Genomic DNA, 23859 nt, shown 5'->3' on the forward strand with positions numbered 1-23859 from the left:
CGATGAGGATGGGATTCGAACCCATGGGTGTAGAACACAATGGATTAGCAGTCCATCGCCTTAACCACTCGGCCACCTCATCAGTTCTTGTGGTTTTCCAAAGGACTGAAAAGTGTCTCTAAATTCAGAAGGCTTAGTAACCAAGATGAAGTTGGATATTTTTGTCAGTGTAGAAAGGTAGTATTGGGTTAAACTCTGTTTACTTGGACCAGGACTGTGTTTAGACTTTGGTTCCCTTTCAATTTAAAGACTGATTCTAATTTCTCAAAACCTTGCATGTTTCAAGAGAACCCTCCACATCCCCTGAGGGACGGGTTTGATTGAACACATGGACTGAAAAGTAGCTCCCAGTCCAGATAGTGGCTGAGCATAATGACGATGCGGAAGTTTAAGTTTTTTGGAAGTCAAGAAATGCAACATTTCTGTCATATTCGGTTTGGTAGAGCAGGACTGCGCTTAGACGTTGATTCTTTTAATATTTAGATACTGATTTAATTGAGCTGTCACCTTATCATGGTGGAGGGGTTTGCGTGTCCCAATGATCCTAGGAGCTAAGTTGTCGGGGGCTTTTATGCCCCTGGTAGGGTCACCCTTGGCAAACAGGTCCTAGGTGAGGGTCCAGACAAAGCATGGCTCACAAGAACGCCAATGATGACCACAATACATGGACCACGATTTCCCTTGCCCGGACGCGGGTCAGCGGGGCCCCCCTCGGGAGCCAGGCCTGGAGGTGGGGCTCATTGGCGAGCGCCTGGTGGCCGGGCCTGCACCCATGGGGCTCAGCCCGACGAGGCAACGTGGGTTCCCCCTGACATGGGCTCACCACCTGTGGGAGGGGCCAAAGGGGTTCGGTGCAATGCAAGTCGGGCAGCGGCAAGAGGCAGGGACCTTGGCGCTCTTATCCCCGGCTACAGAAACTAGCTCTTGGGACATGGAATGTCACCTCTCTGGCAGGGAAGGAGCCTGAGCTGGTGTGCGAGGCAGGGAAATTCTGACTAGATATAGTCGGGCTCACCTCCACACACAGCTTAGGCTCTGGTACCAGTCCTCTTGAGAGGGGTTGGACACTCTTCCACTCTGGAGTTGCCCAAGGTGAGAGACGCCGAGCAGGTGTGGGCATACTTATTGCCCCCCGGCTTGGCGCCTGTACACTGGGGTTTACCTCGGTAGACGAGAGGGTAGCCTCCCTCCGCCTCAAGGTGGGGGGACGGGTGCTGACTGTTGTTTGTGCTTATGCACCAAACAGCAGTTCAGAGTACCCACCCTTTTTGGAGTCTTTGGAGGGTGTGCTGGAGAGCGTTCCCCCTGGAGACTCCTTCGTCCTGCTGGGGGACTTCAATGCTCACGTGGGTAACGACAATGAGACCTGGAAGGGCGTGATTGGCAGGAATGGCCCCCCCAATCTGAACCCGAGTGGTGTTCTGTTACTAGACTTCTGTGCTCGTCATGGATTGTCGATAACGAACACCATGTTCAAGCATTAGGGTGTCCATATGTGCACTTGGCACCAGGACACCCTAGGCCGCAGTTCGATGATCGACTTTGTAGTCGTGTCATCGGATTTGCGGCCGCATGTTTTGGACACTCGGGTGAAGAGAGGGGCGGAGCTGTCAACTGATCACCACCTGGTGGTGAGTTGGCTCCGATGGTGGGGGAAGATGCCGGTCCGACCCGGCAGACCCAAGCGTATTGTGAGGGTCTGCTGGGAACGCTTGGCAGAATCCCCTGTCAGAAAGAGTTTCAACTCCCACCTCCGGCAGAACTTTGCCCACGTGCCGGGGGAGGCAGCGGACATTCAGTCTGAGAGGACCATGTTTCGTGCCTCCATTGTTGAGGCAGCCGATCGAAGCTGTGGACGCAAGGTTGTCGGTGCCTGTCGTGGCGGCAACCCCCGAACCCGCTGGTGTACACCGGCGGTAAGGGATGCTGTCAGGCTGAAGAAAGAGTCCTATCGGGCCTTTCTGGCCTGTGGGACTCCGGAGGCAGATTACAGGTACCGACTGGCCAAGCAGAATACGGCTTCGGTGGTTGCCGAAGCAAAAACTCGGGCGTGGGAGGAGTTCGGTGAGGCCATGGAAAACGACTTCCAGACGGCTTCGAAGAAATTCTGGTCCACCATCCGTCGCCTCAGGAGAGGGAAGCAGTGCACCATCAACACTATTTATAGTGGAGATGGGGTGCTGCTGACCTCGACTCGGGACGTTGTGAGTCGGTGGGGAGAATACTTCGAACACCTCCTCAATTCTACCGACACGCCTTCCATTGAGGAAGCAGAGCCTGAGGACTCCGTGGTGGACTCATCTATCTCAGGGGCTGAAGTAACCGAGGTGGTTAACAAGCTCCTTGGTGGCAAGGCCCCGGGGGTGGATGAGATCCGCCCGGAGTTCCTTAGGGCTCTGGATGTTGTGGGGCTGTCATGGTTGACACGCCTCTACAACATTGCGTGGACATCGGGGACAGTGCCTCTGGATTGGCAGACCGGGGTGGTGGTCCCCCTTTTTAAGAAGGGGGACCCGGAGGGTGTGTTCCAATTATAAAGGAATCACACTCCTCAGCCTCCCTGGTAAGGTCTACTCAGGGGTACAGGAGAGGAGGGTCCGTCGGGAGGTTGAATCTCAGATCCAAGAGGAGCAGTGTGGTGTCTCTAAATTCAGAAGGCTTAGTAACCAAGATGAATTTGGATATTTTTGTAAGTGTAGAAAGGTAGTATTAGGTTCAACTCCGTTTACTTGGACCAGGACTGTGTTTAGACTTTGGTTCCCTTCCAATTTAAAGACTGATTCTAATTTCTCAAAATCTTGCATGTTTCAAGAGAACCCTCCACATCCCCTGAGGGACGAGTTTGATTGAACACGTGTACTGAAAAGTGTCTCCCAGTCCAGACGGTGGCTGAGCTTAATGACCATGCGGAAGTTGGAGTTTTTTGGAAGTCAAGAAATGCAACATTTCTGTCAAATTCGGTTTGGTAGAACAGGACTGCGCTTAGACGTCGGTTCTTTCTGTATTTAGATACTGATTCAATTGGCTTTAGAACAAAAATCCCAGAGAAACCTCAACATATCCAAAACAACAGGGTGAAACAACTTTCCCACAGTGTAACCAACCAAGAAAATGCGTTGAGGCAAGGAGGAGACGATACCACCCCGTCCTCCCGTCCGTTATTGTGGGGAATGTTAGATCCCTCCCCAATAAAATGGACGAGCTAACAGCGCTAACCCGACACGAGAGGATTGTCCGGGAGGCTAGCTTGCTGGTGTTCACGGAGTCGTGGCTACCAGAGCTAACGCCGGACGCCGTCGTGGAATTGGACGGCTTCCAAATACTACGCGCGGACAGGACACTGAAGAGCGGTAAGAGGAAAGGGGGAGGGCTGGCTGTGTTTGTTAATCATAGATGGTGTAACCCTGGGCACATAACTGTTAAGGATCAACTTTGCAGTCGGGACATTGAGCTAATAGCTGTTAGCATGCGTCCGTTCTATTTACGGCGAGAGTTCAGTCATGTGATCACGGTGGCGGCGTACGTGCCACCCTCTGCTAACAGTGAGACAGCCTGTGACGTACTGACTGCAGCTGTGAGCAGGCTACAAACACAGCACCCAAATGCCCTGCTCCTTATCTCTGGTGACTTCAATCATGCTTCTCCCATCTCCTCTCTGCCTTCATTCACACAATATGTAACCTGCCACACCAGAGACAATAAAATATTGAACCTTTTCTATGCCAACACCAAGGAGGCGTACACATCACTGCCCCTCCCCCCGCTGGGCAAAGCTGACCACAACTTGGTTGCTCTCCTGCCTGTGTACAAACCTCTGGTCCACAGGCAGCCAGCTGTGACACGCACAGTTCAGCGATGGTCCGGAGAAGCCGAGGATGTCAAGGTCCGTTTCCGTCATGTCATGTTTTGTTTACGTTTGCTCAACTGGCGTGGGGGGGGCGTTTCCTTCCAGCGCGTGTCCTGTCGTGTCGTGTTGGCTGGAGAGACGCGCCCACCAGCCACGCACCAGCTACTCGTTTACTCCTTGATTACCTCACTGCTGGAGAGACGCGCCCACCAGTCCCGCACCCGTTACTCGTTGACTCCTTGATTAATTCACTATTTAAACGCCCCGCGCTGACTACTCTGCGTCGGTGCATTGACCTTTTTTGGATGTCACTGTTGCCCTTTGTTCATCGTCCTTGCTCATGCGTCATGCGTCATGCGTCATGCTTCATGCTTCATTGTCACGGTCGCTTATCCCTGGTTCCTGTCCCTGTGTCATAGTCCTGTTTAGTTCTGCCCAGCCGCGTTTGTTACTCGTCGTTGTTTTGCACTTTGTCACGTTTGTTTGCTCCAAGTACCTTGTTTGCGAGTGATGGGTAGATGAGGCATCCTGTATCGTTTCGACACAGTGACACAATGTAATGACACTGTGTTGACACTGTGTTGCTGAATACTGACACCTGTTGGACTTGCAGGAAACACGTCTGGGATCCGTCCCTTAAGGGGGGGGGATACTGTCATGATCCGCGTCGGGCATGACAGGGTTTTTTGTTATTGTTTTTGTGCGCATGCGGTTTTGTTATTGTTTTGCTTGCTTTCGGGGCGTTTCCCCCTCAGCACTCGTCCTCACCAGTCACGCACCTGCTCATCGTTACCCATCACACACCTGATCCCCATCTGCTCCCCTGATTACCGGACTATTTAAGCTTCCCATGCCATCAACCCAGTGTCGGATCATTACCCCGCTTGGCTCCCTGTTGCTGCTCTGTTTTGGACTGTTACGGCTGCTCCCCGATCTCGCTCACGCTTAGGTTCCCGCTCTCGCCCCCGCCCTCGCTCCCGCTCTGGCTCCCGCTCTTGTCCCTAGTTTTGTCACGGTCTTCTTTCCTCGGTTTTGGTTCTGTTTAGTCACGTTAGTTCGACTAGTACCTTGTTTGCCTTTTTGGTTTTGATTTGTCAAATAAATTCCCTTTAAGTTACCCTTATCCCTGCTTCCTCGCATCTTGGGTCCTTCCCCTCCTCGCCGACCGGCGATCCCTGACATTTCCAGTATCTGCATTTCAGCGACCCTCATTCACGCGCATTTACACAATGCGATATATCTTCCGGCGAGACGGATACTACAGATCCAGATAGGGGGCATCAAACATCATTTAATCAAGGGCAGATGGTTGGCATGAACAGACATTACGTGAACTTATGGATGCAGTCGCGGTGTTAGCGAACGGTTTCCTCCTGACTGATCAGATAGGTGCCAGGGCAGCCTGCCTCCCACAGTGCAGCAACAAGGGCCCAGTTGCACTCAGGGTCCAACATCCATGAGCTCAATTTGTAATGGCCACATGGTTCTGCCACTAATCTAGGGGCACTACACTCCAAACCAAAAAAAAAGAATTATAGGCACGTCAAATTCACACAAATTCACGTCAGGTGCTCATCAGGCCACGATCCGAGGTACCTGGGGAAGAGGTTCACTCTCACGTGCTCTCACACACACAAACACTTACTCATTTTTACCAATTGTGAGGTCCACTTTATTTTAGTACACTTGTGGGGTCTATCCTTTCCAGTGGCACTACAGCTGTGAAAAAAATCTGGAACAATCCCCCAAAAAATCTGATTAAAATTCTTCTAATTTGAAGTGATATTTATAAACTTTTTTTTTCTGACCTGTTTTTTGGTCACTTGTCGGGTCCTTTTTTTTAGCGGTAAAGGATAATGTAATCATGGCAGTCAATCTAAACAGAACAAAGGGTAGACTGCTAGGAGCCACTTTTGTGATCCCGGCATGGAAGTCCATTGTTTCAGAGGGATCTCGTTCACACCTTTGTTGCAGCCTTGATCTAATCTTCCTGCATTCCTCTCCTGAGGGTCTTGTCATTAGCATGGTCCAAACTTCGGTTACACTTAAAGGATTTCATACATTTGACTATTAAAGGAATATAAGAGTTTGAGCTTAACATAGTTCATTAGATGTTGCTGCATCCAGTGTATGAAAATGTGATACTGTAAAATGCTGAGAGTGTGTGTGGGGGTGAAACTGTGTGTGTGGGAGCATAAGCAACAGAATGGGGGTTGCGGGGGTTGTGCAAGGATGGAATGTTGCAGGATCACCAGAAGGAGGGGAAAGCCGAGATGAACAAAGCACAACCAGGAGGAGTCGCCACGGGATTCGGCGGGAGAAGAAAGACCAATAAGAGCAAGCTAAAGTTAACTGCAGGATACATTCTTTTGCTGTCTTATCTTTCCTAAAGTAATGTCATCAGTATCCACAGTATGTGTGGAACATTTAAATGTTGCAATTTGGTTTTGTTATTTTTATCTAGTTTCCGTCTTTGTGCCATTGCCATCCAAAATTCTGTATCTTCATATCCGTCTTTATTCACCTCTCTTTTTTTTCTTTTTTTTCCTCCTCTCTTTGTTTTATTTTGTAAGTCGACTATTTTTTGTCTATTAAGCTGACCAGCGAATTCATATTTTGTTATCCATGAGTTTAAATGTTTTACTTTTTCCGGACATTGGCTTTCTATAAATTTCCAGTCCTTACACGTCAATTGTTGTTTCGGATCCTTTCTGTTAGCTTTTTTACTGTTTCCAAAATGAGGTTGCAAGCCTCCATGCACACTTTTCCCATTCACACAGTTTTTTCTTTTTTTCTCTTTTCAAACGCGCGTGGAGGATACACCCTGTTATCCTCTATCAGTTTTATAGACTATCTCTGTCTCTTCACGTAACATTGACTAGTATTCTTACGGTTTTACACAGTTTTAAAGACTTACTCTGTCTAGTCGTAGTGGAGTCCGCCCTCCGATATCCACGGAATTTAACTACTAATTTGCAGAGGAGTCCGCCCTCCTGTTTATGCGGAATTTAACTACGTACCTTCACATGCACACATTCATCCCATTCGGAAATGACACACTCACCAAAGATGAGCCGAGTGTCTCCCTCCGCAGCTTCCCTTCAACCTTCAGTATTCAGCAGCAGAGCCGAGGATCAGGTTCCAAAAAAAAAGAATAGTAATCCTCGTCGTGGCCACGATTGTTCCCGGTCGTCGGCTCCGCCCCTGGACACCTCCAGTATGTTGGGTTCACGGCTCTGAAGGACCAATTTTATGTCAGGTTCGCCAATTTGACATATAGGGTTCATAGCTGAAAAGAGAGAGGCACCCAGCTCAAGTGGATACAGAGAGTTCAATAAAGGTTATTTGGCAACTTCATCTCCCTTCTGTTCCTCGATGTTTTTCATACATTCCCTTTTATAACATCGAGGAATCAGATTACACTTCGAGAAATCAGATTACACTCAAGGGTGGTACAGTTCGTCTTCTCAAAAGCTGGTTTAGTCCGGTTTATCATGAGCGTGCCGTCGTGGGTCGCAGCTGACTTTGACGTCAACATCTTTTATCAGGACCCAGCACGATGTTGCTTGCTTCAGACTTTGAGGCCAACTTCTTTATCAGGACTCATCACGATGTTGTTTACTTCATCCTCACTTCTGAAGAAGTGCCACCGCCCTGCCAATTGCAGGCACCTCTCTGCAGTAGAGATGTCCTCCTGTACCTCCACTCTGACTGTAAACACTCAAGCATAGTCCACTCCACTAATTTGCAACATGATATGTGCACCATGTATTGAAATAAAGTTGCGTCATGGCAAATGTATAATAACCTCTAAATATTATTCTAACAATAGCCAATAGACTCATGCCAGGATGCCTTTGTCTTTGTGTCATTTACATATTGTATATTCACTACTGGGCTACTCGGAAAAAGTTCAGTAGAGTTCTGTGGATGGCAGGAGAGGTGTAGAGTTGTATTGAGAGGGATCCGAGACCCAGGCGATTATGTAATAAATCTGTGTATTGGGAATAAATCCACTCGTGCGTGAAAATGCCGGCTTCCTGATACCTTTCTATTGCAGAACGAGCGTGCATATTGTTGGATGAGTGAGAGTTGGGTAAAGTCGCAAATTGGAGTTAGATTACCAATTTGAGTTTACATTGGTTTAAGATTAAATTCTAACATTGATTTAAAGATAAATTCCAACAGCGGTCAGGCGTTATGAGGTCCACTTCCATAACACACATGCACACTTAAGTTTATCTACCTAAGTGGGGACCAGTGTTATTATAGTTAACAAAAACAAAACTAAAACTGGAACTGAAAACGTTAACAAACTAACAAAAACTTCTTTAAAAAAATACTGAAACAGCATTTTACATTGATGAAACAAACATAAAATGTGGTCTTTTATCCACTTTAGAATGTGAAAAATTGGCAAACAAGGCAGCCCAGCTTCAATTATAGTGCATACTTGCCTGTAACTATAGAAGCGGTGTTATACGATGCACTTAATGTAAGTCAAAGTCTGCGGATGGTTAAAATGTAGCCTTTATTATCAAATTGTTTAAATTTTGGTGAAATTTACTTACCATGGTGTTTAAGTCTTGCACACTTACGAAATTAATACTAAAACAATATTTACCCCCCCAAAAAATAAAGCGAACAAAAACTAAAAGCTGCCCTGAAAAGTAATTAAAACCAAGTGAATTTAAAATACAAAACTCAAAACGAAAAAAAACCCAACTGTAATTAAAATTCCAAAAGAACAATCCTGGGAAGGACTTAAATGTTTGAGGGTGGAAATGGGCACTTCACCCTATTTTGCAAGTCCATCTTCCACTTGGGCAACCTTCTGTCCTCCACCCTTATTCAGGAAATTATCACCTTCCGTTCTTGTTCGCGCTCTGTCCTTATACCGGGCTTTCATCCTTTTCGATGGTGTTCATGTGTGTGGGCGAGGGAAGCGACACATAAGCAAGGAAATAATTTTACATAATTTGAACCGATTCTAAAAGCAGGGAAATTGAACTTTGCATCAATACCACATACATTGTGGTAGCTGGTATTTGATGGGGGCAAGGCCCAAAAAAGGACAGACGAACCCACTTCCGCCCTCGCTTGGTCAGTCTTTTTTTTTAAAACTTGACCCCAAAATGGGCTTCCATCCGGGACAGACGGAACGGTCTGTCTCCAGAACGAAACACCAAATTCGGCTTAAGGATAAATGGACTTGGGTACACAGTGTCAAACAAAGTACCAGTTCATAGCAACTGGCAGAATGCTTGACTGATTTCCTTAAAAAAGACAAATGACTGTCAAGCCAGTGTTTGATTTTTTTTCCCCCAAGGACATGGGCCTCTGTGGGCAATTAATGCCATGGCTGCAAAACAAACATGAATGGCCATCTACTGGAGCTTCCTTCTTAGAGAAGTGATTCTATATTTTTTAAAATATTTGACTGCCCTCCAGTCAGTCTTTGGTTCCGAGCGTTGCAGTTTCTGCATCAATACAACTCTGGCATTCACTTTTTACAGGAACTTGGTTCAATCTAATACACAGTCCAAGATGGCGCTCCACTGCCTTTACCTCAGCAGGTGTCCAGGGTCTTTTGACGGTGGTCCATTTACCTAAGTGGTCAAAAAACACAAGTTTAAGAAGGGTAAATTTGAAGAAATGAAAGATGACTGGATTGGAAACATACATTCCCCTTTAAAAGATTGGAATCGCAAAGCCAGTTCTGTTTTCTTTTGATTGTGGAACCGAGACATTTGGTTTGAACATCTAATTATGAATACAATGCAAATAATGTGAATTTGTTGATGTTTAAATAAAAATTTAGGCTGCAAAATATTGGAAAAAACACATACATATACACACACATATATATATATATATATATATATATATATATATATATATATATATATATATATATATATATATATATATATATATATATATATATATATATATATATATATATACACACACAGATCAAAGATTTGCTTCTGAAGTCCCCATATATATATATATATATATATATATATATATATATCACAATGACCAACAGCCAAAGTGCGAGTGAATCAGGTCCGTCATTTTGTTAAAATTTGCGGTCATTTTTCAACAACGGGGACAACCCAAAAAGTTATGGTACGATAGAGGCACAAACTTCTTGGGTGCTCGGCCTACTTTCAGGTAGCTACATAGTCACCTGACCTGTTTGCAGAGAGCAGCAGTTGAAGACGTGACTGCCAGAAATGTAAGAGAATGGCAATGGCATCTCCACCCTGCAGACCCACACTCAGTAGGAGTAAAGGTGGTGGAGTGGATCCTACCTCCTTTGGATAGCAGCTCGTCGCGGTTGAACTTGAGGTATGGGATATAATTGAAAATATAATTGAGAAACTCAGTTTACCATCATATCTATTGTGCCCTCCTTTGAACGTTGATCGGTCAGCCAAGCGAGAGATGTTCCACTTTTAAAATTATTCAAATTTATTTTTCTGTTGTTGAAATATTCAATCTCATATTGAGTTAAAACATAATGGATTCTAATAGCTGCGACCTTACCGACACAGGTGTAGTCCTCCCCCCTAATCCGCCTCTGTCTCCCTGTCCACCGGTGTCGTCCCGCGTCAGGGGATACAGATTTTTTCGGGGGTAAGTACTTTGGCATGACACCGCTGTGAGCGTGTGTTGACAATGCAATGCCTCATGGCTATTGTAGTTAATAGTTGAAAGTGATTATTTTGAGTTAGTTTTGTTATTAAACTAAAAATTAATTCTGTTGTTTGGATAAGGACATATCCTATAGTTTTAAACAATAGCAACGGATTCACAGTGGTTATATATGAATAGTTATCTTTGCAATGGGCAACTGTTTATGGTATATTCAATTCATTTAGAGATAACATTGTATCATTGAGACTTTTTCTTTCTGTTTTATTTCAGGTTTATGACTTGTGGCCTTTGTTTAATTAACAAAACAAAGAAACACGATATATGACGTTGCATGCTTCCTAATGAACCTTTTTAGACTGTTGAAAATAAAATATCCGAAGAAGGAGACAAATAAAACCATAATAAGCCCAGAATAAAGTAAGCATATTTGAAAAGTAAATTAGCCAGCTAACGATCTTTAAATATACCGTTAGCATCTCTCACGTGTGTTATGATCCGCGTCGGGCATGACAGGTTTTTGTTATTGTTTTTAAGTTCCATGCTTTTGTGTTATTGTTTTGCTTGTTTTCGGGGCGTTTCCCCTCAGCACTCATCCTCGTCAGCCACACACCTGCCCCCCGTTAACAATCACACACCTGACTCCCATCTGCTCCCCTAATCAATGGACTATTTAACCACCCCTTGCCGACAGCTCAGCGTCGGAACATTACTCCATACCAGGACTGTCACGGACGCTTCCCGATCTCGTTCTTGCTCTCGTTCACGTTCATGTACCTCAGTATTTGTTCACTATCGTTGTTCCTCGTCCTTGACCCAGTTTAGTCACGTTTAGTTTTTCTTTGTTATTTTGCACCCTGCCCCGTTTGTTTGTTCACGCCACGTTGTTAGTCCTCGTTCTATTACTTTAATAGATTCCCTTTACTTTACCCTTTGCCCTGCTTCCTCGCATTCTGGGTCCACCTCCTCCTCGCCGACCGGCGACCGAACCTGACGGAATGTTCCGACCACATCCGGACCCAGCGGGAGGCTCTCGGCGGCGGCACCGTCGTCTTCGCTCCGACTACTCCCCTCCGCCTGCCGACCAACCCCGTTTCCACCATGTAGGTTCCATTTTTCGTTCCACATCGGTTTCACCCTTCTTGTTTCACGATCCCGTTAATGCGTACCCCTCCGTCATGCCTCCTCCCGTGCAACTCGACTCGGATTCAGACGACGACTCAGAGTCGGAATTCACTAATGACTCTCCCTCGGACGATGACTTCTGACCCTTTCTCCCCTTCTGCCACTGCGAGCCCTTACTGGGGCACCCGGTTGGCCTTCCGGGCACCCCCACGTGGCGGCCAACGATGGCGCCTCAGTGGGGGTTCGGCTACTCCCCACGGTACCACGCGCGCTCCCCTCCCCGGGTCGCGCAAGTCACAGCCACGTCGTTCACCTCTTCCCCCGTCAAATTCTGCACCTAGTCACGTTCCCGTTGCGTCTCACAGTTCACGTACACCTCGTCCCCCATCGGTTTCCGCACCTGGTCACGTTCTCGTTTCGTCTCATAGCTCACGTTCACCAGCACCCCTAGTCTCGGTCTCTCGCGTCTCCCATTCCCCTGATCCCCTATGGCGGCAGGCGGATAGGGATCAGGTTCCCCGTCTCGGCTGCGCCCGGCCCGCCTGCTGCGCCCGGGCCGCCGCAGTCTCCCCGCTAGCGGCACAGACCATGCCGCCTCCATGTCAGCTGCTGCAGACCACGCCGCCTCCACGTCAGCTGCTGCAGACCACGCCGCCTCCACGTCAGCGGCTGTAGACCACCCCGGCTCCTCGCCAGCTGCAGCGTCCCGTCCCGGCTCCTCGCCAGCTGCAGCGTCCCGTCCCGGCTCCTCGCCAGCTGCTGTGCCCCGTCCCAGCTCCCCGCCAGCTGCTGTGCCCCGTCCCGGCTCCCCGCCAGATGCTGAGCCCCGTCCCGGCTCCCCGCCAGCTGCTGAGCCCCGTCCCGGCTCCCCGCCAGCTGCTGAGCCCCGTCCCGGCTCCCCGCCAGCTGCTGAGCCCCGTCCCGGCTCCCCGCCAGCTGCTGAGCCCCGTCCCGGCTCCCCGCCAGCTGCTGAGCCCCGTCCCGGCTCCCCGCCAGCTGCTGAGTCCTGTTCCGGCTCCTCGCCAGCTGCTGAGCCCCGTTCCGGCTCCTCACCAGCTGCTAAGCCCCGTTCCGGCGCTTCAAGTCCCTGTTCTGGCGGCGCACGTCCCGCGTCCGCCCCAAGTCCACGTTCCGGCGGAGCACGCCCTGCGTCCGTCCCAAGTTCACGTTCCGGCGGAGCACGTTGTGCGTCCGTCCCAAGTTCTCGTTCAGGCGGAGCACATCCCGCGTCCGCCCCAAGTCCACGTTCCGGCGGAGCACGCCCTGCGTCCGTCCCAAGTTCACGTTCCGGCGGAGCACGTTGTGCGTCCGTCCCAAGTTCTCGTTCAGGCGGAGCACATCCCGCGTCCGTCCCAAGTTCATGTTCAGGCGGAGCACGTCTTGCGTCCGTCCCAAGTTCTCGTTCAGGCGGAGCACATCCTGCGTCCGTCCCAAGTTCACGTTCAGGCGGAGCACGCTTTGCGTCCGTCCCTTGTTCGCGTCCGTCCCAAGTTCTCGTTCAGGCGGAGCACATCCTGCGTCCGTCCCAAGTTCACGTTCAGGCGGAGCACGCTTTGCGTCCGTCCCTTGTTCCCGTACCTGCGGAGCCTGTATGGCGTCCGCCCCAAGCCCTAGTTCAAGCGGAGCACGCCTTGCTTCCGCCCCAAACTCACGTTTCGGCAGAGCACGGCCCGCAGCCGTCACTCCAGGTTCCTGCCTCGGCGGTGGACGGCGACCAGCCGCCTGCCGTATCTGCCTCAGCGGCGCCCGACGGTTCCGGTGCCCGCGATGGACGACGGTCCGCCGCCGCGTCTCACCTTAGTCTCGGCGACGCACGACGACCCACCATCGCGCCCCGCTCTTGCCTCGGCGGCATCCGACAACCCGTCGCCACTGCTCGTCTTGGTCCCGGCAGCGCCCGACGACCCACGGCCGCTCCTGGTTCCTGCTTCGGCGGCGCTCGACGATCTGCCGTTACTCCAAGTTCCGGTCCCGGCGGTGCCTGATGATCCGTCGCCGCTCCACGTTCCTGTCTCGGCGGGGTTCGACGACCAGCCGCCGCTCCACGTTCCTGTCTCGGCGGGGCTCGACGACCAGCCGCCGCTCCACGTTCCTGTCTCGGCGGGGCTCGACGACCAGCCGCCGCTCCGCGTTCCTGTCTCGGCGGGACTCGAGGACCAGCCGCCGCTCCACGTTCCTGTCACGGCGGGGTTCGACGACCAGCCGCCACTCCACGTTCCTGTCTCGGCAGGGCTCGACGACCAGCCGCCGCTCCACGTTCCTCTCTCGGCGGGGTTCGACAACCAGCCGCCGCTCCACGTTCCTGACTCGGCGGGGCTCAACGACCAGCCGCCGCTCTACGTTCCTGTGTCAGCAACGCTCGACGACCAGCCGCCGCTCCACGTTCCTGTGTCAGCAACGCTCGACGACTTGTCGCCGCTCCAAGTTCCTGTCTCGGCTGCGCCCCGCGACCCGCCGCCGCTTCTCGTCTCAGCCTCGGCGGCGCACTCGATGTGGCGATCTGGACCTCCCGGACGTCCGCCTGAATGGCCACAGTCGGACTCCCTGGTTTGGCCTCCCGGACGCCCGCCCGAATGGCCACGACTGGACTTGCGGGTTGGGCCACCCTGAATGGCCACGAAAGGACTCGCTGGTCTGGCCTCCCGGACATCCGCCAGACCGGCTTCGATTGCGGGTCGTTGACCCACCTCCCGACCCCTTCCGCCCACCCTCGTTTTTGGACATGGGGTTCTTTTTGTTAATTTGTCTGTGGGACGTCTGGAATCCGTCCCTTGAGGGGGGGGTACTGTCATGATCCGCGTCGGGCATGACAGGTTTTTGTTATTGTTTTTAAGTTCCATGCTTTTGTGTTATTGTTTTGCTTGTTTTCGGGGCGTTTCCCCTCAGCACTCATCCTCGTCAGCCACACACCTGCCCCCCGTTAACAATCACACACCTGACTCCCATCTGCTCCCCTAATCAATGGACTATTTAACCACCCCTTGCCGACAGCTCAGCGTCGGAACATTACTCCATACCAGGACTGTCACGGACGCTTCCCGATCTCGTTCTTGCTCTCGTTCACGTTCATGTACCTCAGTATTTGTTCACTATCGTTGTTCCTCGTCCTTGACCCAGTTTAGTCACGTTTAGTTTGTCTTTGTTATTTTGCACCCTGCCCCGTTTGTTTGTTCACGCCACGTTGTTTGTCCTCGTTTGATTACTTTAATAAATTCCCTTTACTTTACCCTTTGCCCTGCTTCCTCGCATTCTGGGTCCACCGCCTCCTCGCCGACCGGCGACCGAACCTGACAACGTGGTGGCTTCACGCCCGGAAGCTTTTTTTAAATTAGCCAGCTAAGGATCTTTAAATCAACTGTTAGCATCTCTCCCACAGTGTGGCGCTGACACTTTTTTTTTGGGGGGGGCGGCGGTTAGGGGGGCGAATCTGGTGCGGCGATCGGGTTCGGGGGCCTACAATTTTTATGAATAAGACCGGGGGGGTTGAGGCCAGAGATCATGGCCGGAAGGCAGGGGCCTGACCGCATACTAATATAATATGGAAGCATAAATTTGACACCATAAAACAAAACAATGACAACAAAGAGTGATGCTCAGATGGAAGGAAATATCTCAACAAAATACTTGTTCTGTGAGCATCACACATGTAATGTGAATCATGCCAGCCTAAGTTGTTATGATCCATATTTGGTGTTTTTGGTTCCGTATTTAGTTTCATGTTTTTTCCTTGTGTTTAGTGTGTCTCGTCATGTTTATTGTGTCCACCTGTGTTTGCCTACCCAAGCCCCAGTGTAAACCAAACCCAAGCAGCCTACATGAGGGTAAATGGTAAATTATAGTAGTTGTATCCCTGCATTCAGCAACCTGGTCAGAGTTCTGTGCTCTTTTTACGCTTGAAGGAAGCCAACATTTCCTCCGCCCAGGGGATAGTAAATGCTATGAGCAATTCTAAGTAGCCCGGAACAACAGTAAAATGTAACCCTTGCTGATATCATCCCTCTTGCAGGCCCCCTCGGTGGGCCGGTCGGCCACCCCCCTTAGCCGGCCCCAGTCGGACGGCCGCCCCCCTCAGCGGGCCCCTGCAGCCCCATCAGCTCTTAAGAGGTGCCATGGCACTACTAGATAACATCAGGGGAGGGACTTCACTGGTCACCACACTCCTTAGAGTCACGGTTTCAAATCAAAACCAAAAAAAAAAACTCAGCATACAAGCAAACAATGAAACAAAGAAATAAGATTAACACATGTATAAAAACATGTATTTCTCATGCCATCTATATACCCAAAAGAAATAAAAATAACACAAAAAGATTATCGCAATGGCTTCTTGGGAGCCACTCAGCCTTAGCCAATTACAGCAATGGCTTCTTGGGAGCCACTCAGAATCACATGGCTGTTTCGAGAGATGTGCATGGCTGTTTAGAGAGATGTGCTGCTGTGCTTTGGGCTTTTTGCAGTCTGTTGTCTAAACCTGGGACGTTTCTTGCTTGCAATAACATAAATGATAAGACAGACTATACACATTGTGGACAGCTGCCCTTTTGTCCAGCTTTCTCCTACACCATCACCCAAACACCATAGTCACATAATGTATAGTCGCTGTCAATTTGGAGCATAGATGACTCAGACTTTGACCAGTAGGGTGTGCTAACATGCACTCCGAACAGCCCAATGAGTAAAACAGTTGATGGTCGAGAGGGATGTTCCGTCCATATAATGGGCGCGTCGCTTTACAAGGCTCCTCCGTTGGTTTTGGGGAAAATTTGCGACTTTAGAGTGCGCCCTATGGTCCGGAAAATACGGTAGTTTAGTATGTCCAATTGGGATGTTCTCTTATTATTTAAGCAACATCGATTGTCAATCATATTGACTTTAATCGCTTTGTTACCTTCTCAAGATCCAGACAGAGACACACAAGATCCATCCATCCATTATCAGTACCTCTTAACCTCAAAAGTGTCACGGGGATGCCAGAGTACCTGGAGGAACCCGGAGAACATGCAAACCCGACACAGGAAGGCCTGTGCATTGATGGCAAGCCTCCCAGCGTCAAGAACCAAGCACCATGGTCTTTGAGAAAACTCAACGGTGTGGTAGGAGACTTTTTTTTTGGAATGTGGGAGGAAACCCGGAGAGGACCCATGCAGGCATGGAAGAACATGCCAACTCCACACAGGATGGCCGGAGCCCCGATTGGAATCCTGGATCTATGCACTGTGAGGCAGACGTGCCAACCACTCGATCGTCGTGGCGCCCATCCATTAAATGTTAAATAAATTATTATTTTTTTAAATGTTGGATTGTTAAGCGAGCTTGTCATAGTGTTTGTTTGTATGAGCGCATTTCACTGGTGTTTATGAGCGCATTTCAGTAATGTGTATGAGCGCATTTCAGTAATGTGTATGAGCGCATTTCAGTAATGTGTATGAACGCATTTCACTCGTGAGTATGAGAGCTATTCCTGAATTATGTCCCGAACGGCGCCTCATAAACATGGGGGGGCTTTCACTGCTATCCACCCATGGTCACGTACCATTTATTTGACATTATTTAAATTAAATTGGAATAAATGGAAGAATTAAGTGGAACTAATAAACTAAGAACAAATGATATAACCAGTGAAGCTAAAAAAAAATGAATGAAGCTTCTCCACACTTGCTAATTTCCACATTAACTATACTTCCCTTTATTGCATTCAGTAAACACCATTTTTTTTAAATTGAATCATTATTTTTTTATATTGCAAATATCAGAAAAATGGTTACAACGATTTGTTGGCACATACACATGGTTAAATGCGGACAAAGATCCGTAGATGGGCGACCTGTAAAAACGGGACCTTTTGATTGGCTGTTTTCTTACATGTGACGTTTGCAAGAGTCCTGCCGCGGACGACTCGCAAATGCGTGTGCTGATTTGCAAATGCGTGTCAGGAGACTTGTGTGTGGCTCTGTAGCTACACGTTCGGACCACATGGGGGCACTAATATTATACCAGCCCAGTACCACCAATATATACACCAATAACATGGGGGGGCTTTCACTGCTATCCACCCATGGTCAAGTACCATTTATTTGACATTATTTAAATTAAATTGGTATAAATGGAAGAACAAAGTGGAACTAATAAAATAAGAACACATGATATAACCAGTGAAGCTAAAAAAAAATGAATGAAGCTTCTCCACACCTGCTAATTGCCACATAAACTAAACTTCCCTTTATTGCATTCAGTAAACACCATTTTTTAAAATTAATTCATAAATTTTTTATTTAGTAAACACTCACTGCACCGACCATTTGAAATAGCTACCTCAAAATTTTGGTGTGGAACCACAACAGTTTTCCACTTTGCCAACTGAGTTACCAGATTTGTGCTATTGGGACAGACATCCGATATAGATTGGATTTTACAACAGGTAGTATTCAGTAATTGTGGCATGTTCTTCATATATTTAGATGCTCTCCCAATTGGGAGCGCCAGCCTTGGCTCTGGGAGGTTGAATTTGCATCAGATCTTTAGTTACAATTTTTGATTGATTTGAAATTCGGGGCAACATCCTTTGAGCCGGATTAAAACCAGGGAGCAAAGGACTTGTCCTCTGAATTACTTTAGTCCTCCGCTTTACCAACAGAGCTATCAAAGTATTGCTGGAACTCACTCTGGTTTGGGGAGTCCCTACTCATGACGTTGGGAGAAACCAGATATAAATTGACTTGAGTAGATTCAGACAAATTCGCCAAAGATTTTTATTGACAGTTTTGGATTACAATTGGAAACCCTGCAATAGTTCCTTCGAGCCGGATTTGAACCAGGAACCTAAGGATTTCCAATTCAAACATCCATCGTGTTCCGCCGTAAGGATGTCAGTTTTCACACTCTACAGTCCTCCGCTCTACCAATGCATTTGAAATAGCTACTTCAAAATTTTGGTGTGGAACCACAAGAGTTTTCCACTTTGCCAACTGACTTACCAGATTTGTGCTATTGGGACAGACAACCGATATAGATTGGATTTTACAACAGGTAGTATTCAGTAATTGTGGCATGTTCCTTATATATTTAGATGCTCTCCCAATTGGGAGGGCCAGCCTTGGCTCTGGGAGGATGAATTTCCTTCAGATCTTTAGTTACAATTTTTGATTGATTTGAAATTCGGGGCAACATCCTTTGAGCCGGATGAAAACCAGGGAGCAAAGGACTTGTGCTCGGAATCACTTAAGACCTCCGCTTTACCAACAGAGCTATCAAAGTATTGCTGGACCTCACTCTGGTTTTGGGATCACCTACTCATGACGTTGGGATTGACCAGACTAGACTTGTGTAGATTCATACAAATTCACCAAAGATTTTAATTTACAGTTTTGAATTAAAATTGGAAAGCCGGTAATGGTTCCTTCGAGCCGGATTTGAACCAGCGACCTAAGGATTTCCAATTAGAACTTCCATCGCATTCCGCCGAAAGGATGTCAGTTTTCAAATTCTACAGTCCTCCTCTCTACCAACTGCGCTATCGCAGGGATGCTTCACTAGTCTGCATTATTGGGAGTGCTTACCTGTGGTGTTAGGATGGCCGACTAGTGGATTTTGATGAAGTCGCAACAGATTTTTATTTCATTTTTTCAATCTTGATAAAGATTTAAAATCCAGTAAAATGTCCTTTGAGCTGCATTTGAAATAGCTACTTCAAAATTTTGGTGTGGAACCACAAGAGTTTTCCACTTTGCCAACTGACTTACCAGATTTGTGCTATTGGGACAGACAACCGATATAGATTGGATTTTACAACAGGTAGTATTCAGTAATTGCGGCATGTTCCTTATATATTTAGATGCTCTCCCAATTGGGAGGGCCAGCCTTGGCTCTGGGAGGATGAATTTCCTTCAGATCTTTAGTTACAATTTTTGATTGATTTGAAATTCGGGGCAACATCCTTTGAGCCGGATGAAAACCAGGGAGCAAAGTACTTGTGCTCGGAATCACTTAAGTCCTCCGCTTTACCAACAGAGCTATTAAAGTATTGCTGGACCTCACTCTGGTTTTGGGATCACCTACTCATGACGTTGGGATTGACCAGACTAGATTTGTGTAGATTCATACAAATTCACCAAAGATTTTTATTTACAGTTTTGAATTAAAATTGGAAAGCCGGTAATAGTTCCTTCGAGCCGGATTTGAACCAGCGACCTAAGGATTTCCAATTAGAACTTCCATCGCGTTCCACCGAAAGGATGTCAGTTTTCAAACTCTACAGTCCTCCGCTCTACCAACTGAGCTATCGAAGGGATGCTCCTCTTGTCTGCATTATTGGGAGTGCCTACCTGTGGTGTTAGGACGGCTGAAAAGTGGATTTTGATGATGTAGCAACAGATTTTTTTTTTAAATTTTTCAAGATTGATTAAAATTTGAAATCCAGGAAAATGTCCTTTGAGCTGCAATTTAAATAGCTCCCTCAAAATTTTGGTGTGGAACCACAACAGTTTTCCACTTTGCCAACTGAGTTACCAGATTTGTGCTATTGGGACAGACATCCGATATAGATTGGATTTTACAACAGGTAGTATTCAGTAATTGTGGCATGTTCTTCATATATTTAGATGCTCTCCCAATTGGGAGCGCCAGCCTTGGCTCTGGGAGGATGAAAGGGATTTCTAATTCTAGTTACAATATTTGATTGATTTGAAATTCGGGGCAACATCCTTTGAGCCGAATGAAAATCAGGGAGCAAAGGACTTGTCCTCGGAATTACTTTAGTCCTCCGCTTTACCAACAGAGCTATCAAAGTATTTCTGGAACTCACTCTGGTTTGGGGAGTCCCTACTCATGACGTTGGGAGAAGCCAGATATAAATTGACTTGAGTAGATTCAGACAAATTCGCCAAAGATTTTTATTTACAGTTTTGGATTAAAATTGGAAACCCTGCAATAGTTCCTTCGAGCCGGATTTGAACCAGCGACCTAAGGAATTCCAATTAGAACTTCCATCGCGTTCAGCTGAATGAATGTACGTTTGTACACTCTACAGTCCTCCGCTCTACCAACTGAGCTACCGAAGGGATGCTCCACTGGTCTGCATTATTGGGAGTGCTTACCTGTGGTGTTAGAATGGCCGACTAGTGGATTTTGATGAAGTAGCAACATATTTTTCTTTAAATTTTTCAAGATTCATTAAAATTTGAAATCCAGGAAAATGTCCATTGAGCTGCAATTTAAATAGCTACCTCAAAATTATGGGGTGGAACCACAACAGTTTTCCACTTAGAAAACTGAGTTACCAGATTTGTGCTATTGGGACAGACATCCGATATAGATTGGATTTTACAACAGGTAGTATTCAGTAATTGTGGCATGTTCTTCATATATTTAGATGCTCTCCCAATTGGGAGCGCCAGCCAGCCTTGGCTCTGGGAGGATGAATTTGCATCAGATCTTTAGTTACAATTTTTCATTGATTTGAAATTCTGGGCAACATCCTTTGAGCCGGATGAAAACCAGGGAGCAAAGGACTTGTCCTCGGAATTACTTTAGTCCTCCGCTTTACCAACAGAGCTATCGAAGTATTGCTGGAACTCACTCTGGTTTGGGGAGTCCGTACTCATGACGTTGGTAGAAACCAGATATAAATTGACGTGAGTAGATTCAGACAAATTCACCAAAGATTTTAATTTACAGTTTTGAAGTAAAATTGGAAACCCTGCAATAGTTCCTTCGAGCCGGCTTTGAACCAGCGACCTAAGGATTTCCGATTAGAACTTCTATCACGCTCCGCTGAAAGAATGTCAGTTTGCACACTCTACAGTCCTCTGCTCTACCAACTGAGCTACCGAAGGGATGCTCCACTCATCTGCATTGTTGGGAGTGCCTACCTGTGGTGTTAGGATGGCCGACTAGTGGATTTTTATGAAGTAGCAACAGATTTTTATTTCATTTTTTCAAAATTGATTAAGATTTAAAATCAAGTAAAATGTCCGTAGAGCTGCATTTTAAATAGCTACCTCAATATTTTGGAGTGGAACCACAACAGTTTTCCACTTTGCCAACTGAGTTACCAGATTTGTGCTATTGGGACACATAACTGATATAGACTCGAATTTACAACAGGTAGTATTCCGTAATTGTGGCATGTTCTTCATATATTTAGATGCTCTCCCAATTGGGAGTGCCAGCCTTGGCTCTGGGAGGATGAATTTGCATCTGATCTTTAGTTACAATATTTGATTGATTTGAAATTCGGGGCAACATCCTTTGAGCTGAATGAAAACCAGGGAGCAAAGGACTTGTCCTCTGAATTACTTTAGTCCTCCGCTTTACCAACAGAGCTATCAAAGTATTGCTGGAACTCACTCTGGTTTGGGGAGTCCCTACTCATGACGTTGGGAGAAACCAGATATAAATTGACTTGAGTAGATTCAGACAAATTCGCCAAAGATTTTTATTGACAGTTTTGGATTACAATTGGAAACCCTGCAATAGTTCCTTCGAGCCGGATTTGAACCAGGAACCTAAGGATTTCCAATTCAAACATCCATCGTGTTCCGCCGTAAGGATGTCAGTTTTCACACTCTACAGTCCTCCGCTCTACCAATGCATTTGAAATAGCTACTTCAAAATTTTGGTGTGGAACCACAAGAGTTTTCCACTTTGCCAACTGACTTACCAGATTTGTGCTATTGGGACAGACAACCGATATAGATTGGATTTTACAACAGGTAGTATTCAGTAATTGTGGCATGTTCCTTATATATTTAGATGCTCTCCCAATTGGGAGGGCCAGCCTTGGCTCTGGGAGGATGAATTTCCTTCAGATCTTTAGTTACAATTTTTGATTGATTTGAAATTCGGGGCAACATCCTTTGAGCCGGATGAAAACCAGGGAGCAAAGGACTTGTGCTCGGAATCACTTAAGACCTCCGCTTTACCAACAGAGCTATCAAAGTATTGCTGGACCTCACTCTGGTTTTGGGATCACCTACTCATGACGTTGGGATTGACCAGACTAGACTTGTGTAGATTCATACAAATTCACCAAAGATTTTAATTTACAGTTTTGAATTAAAATTGGAAAGCCGGTAATGGTTCCTTCGAGCCGGATTTGAACCAGCGACCTAAGGATTTCCAATTAGAACTTCCATCACATTCCGCCGAAATGATGTCAGTTTTCAAATTCTACAGTCCTCCGCTCTACCAACTGCGCTATCGCAGGGATGCTTCACTAGTCTGCATTATTGGGAGTGCTTACCTGTGGTGTTAGGATGGCCGACTAGTGGATTTTGATGAAGTCGCAACAGATTTTTATTTCATTTTTTCAATCTTGATTAAGATTTAAAATCCAGTAAAATGTCCTTTGAGCTGCATTTGAAATAGCTACTTCAAAATTTTGGTGTGGAACCACAAGAGTTTTCCACTTTGCCAACTGACTTACCAGATTTGTGCTATTGGGACAGACAACCGATATAGATTGGATTTTACAACAGGTAGTATTCAGTAATTGCGGCATGTTCCTTATATATTTAGATGCTCTCCCAATTGGGAGGGCCAGCCTTGGCTCTGGGAGGATGAATTTCCTTCAGATCTTTAGTTACAATTTTTGATTGATTTGAAATTCTGGGCAACATCCTTTGAGCCGGATGAAAACCAGGGAGCAAAGTACTTGTGCTCGGAATTATTTAAATCCTCCGCTTTACCAACAGAGTTATCGAAGTATTGCTGGAACTCACTCTGGTTTTGGGAGTCCCTACTCATGACGTTGGGACATACCAGATATAAATTGACTTGAGTAGATTGAGACAAATTCGCCAAAGATTTTTATTTACAGTTTTGGATTAAAATTGGAAACCCTGCAATAGTTCCTTTGAGCCGGATTTGAACCAGGAACCTAAGGATTTCCAATTCAAACAACCATCGTGTTCCGCCGAAAGGATGTCAGTTTTCACACTCTACAGTCCTCCTCTCTACCAACTGAGCTATCGAAGGGATGCTCCTCTTGTATGCATTATTGGTAGTGCCTACCTGTGGTGCTAGGACGGCTGAAAAGTGGATTTTGATGATGTAGCAACAGATTTTTTTTTAAAATTTTTCAAGATTGATTAAAATTTGAAATCCAGGAAAATGTCCTTTGAGCTGCAATTTAAATAGCTCCCTCAAAATTTTGGTGTGGAACCACAACAGTTTTCCACTTTGCCAACTGAGTTACCAGATTTGTGCGATTGGGACAGACATCCGAT

The 23859-nt window shown here is 46.9% G+C and overlaps 3 non-coding genes across 3 annotated transcripts; all 3 read right to left on the reverse strand.

Moving 5' to 3' along the window:
- Positions 1–82, reverse strand: trnas-gcu (transfer RNA serine (anticodon GCU)). The gene has a single exon. It is a non-coding gene; the product is annotated as a tRNA-Ser (tRNA).
- Positions 83–19794: 19712 nt separating this feature from the next.
- On the reverse strand, positions 19795–19920 carry trnay-gua (transfer RNA tyrosine (anticodon GUA)). The gene is made up of 2 exons: positions 19884–19920; positions 19795–19830 (listed from the first exon to the last, which is right to left on the reverse strand). It is a non-coding gene; the product is annotated as a tRNA-Tyr (tRNA).
- Positions 19921–20565: 645 nt separating this feature from the next.
- Positions 20566–20691, reverse strand: trnay-gua (transfer RNA tyrosine (anticodon GUA)). The gene is made up of 2 exons: positions 20655–20691; positions 20566–20601 (listed from the first exon to the last, which is right to left on the reverse strand). It is a non-coding gene; the product is annotated as a tRNA-Tyr (tRNA).
- Between the last annotated feature and the right edge of the window lie 3168 nt (positions 20692–23859).

Source organism: Idiotropiscis lumnitzeri, chromosome 9 (genome assembly GCF_059441095.1).
Source record: "Idiotropiscis lumnitzeri isolate Australia: NSW breed Sydney's pygmy pipehorse chromosome 9, RoL_Ilum_1.0, whole genome shotgun sequence".
NCBI lineage: Eukaryota > Metazoa > Chordata > Actinopteri > Syngnathiformes > Syngnathidae > Idiotropiscis > Idiotropiscis lumnitzeri.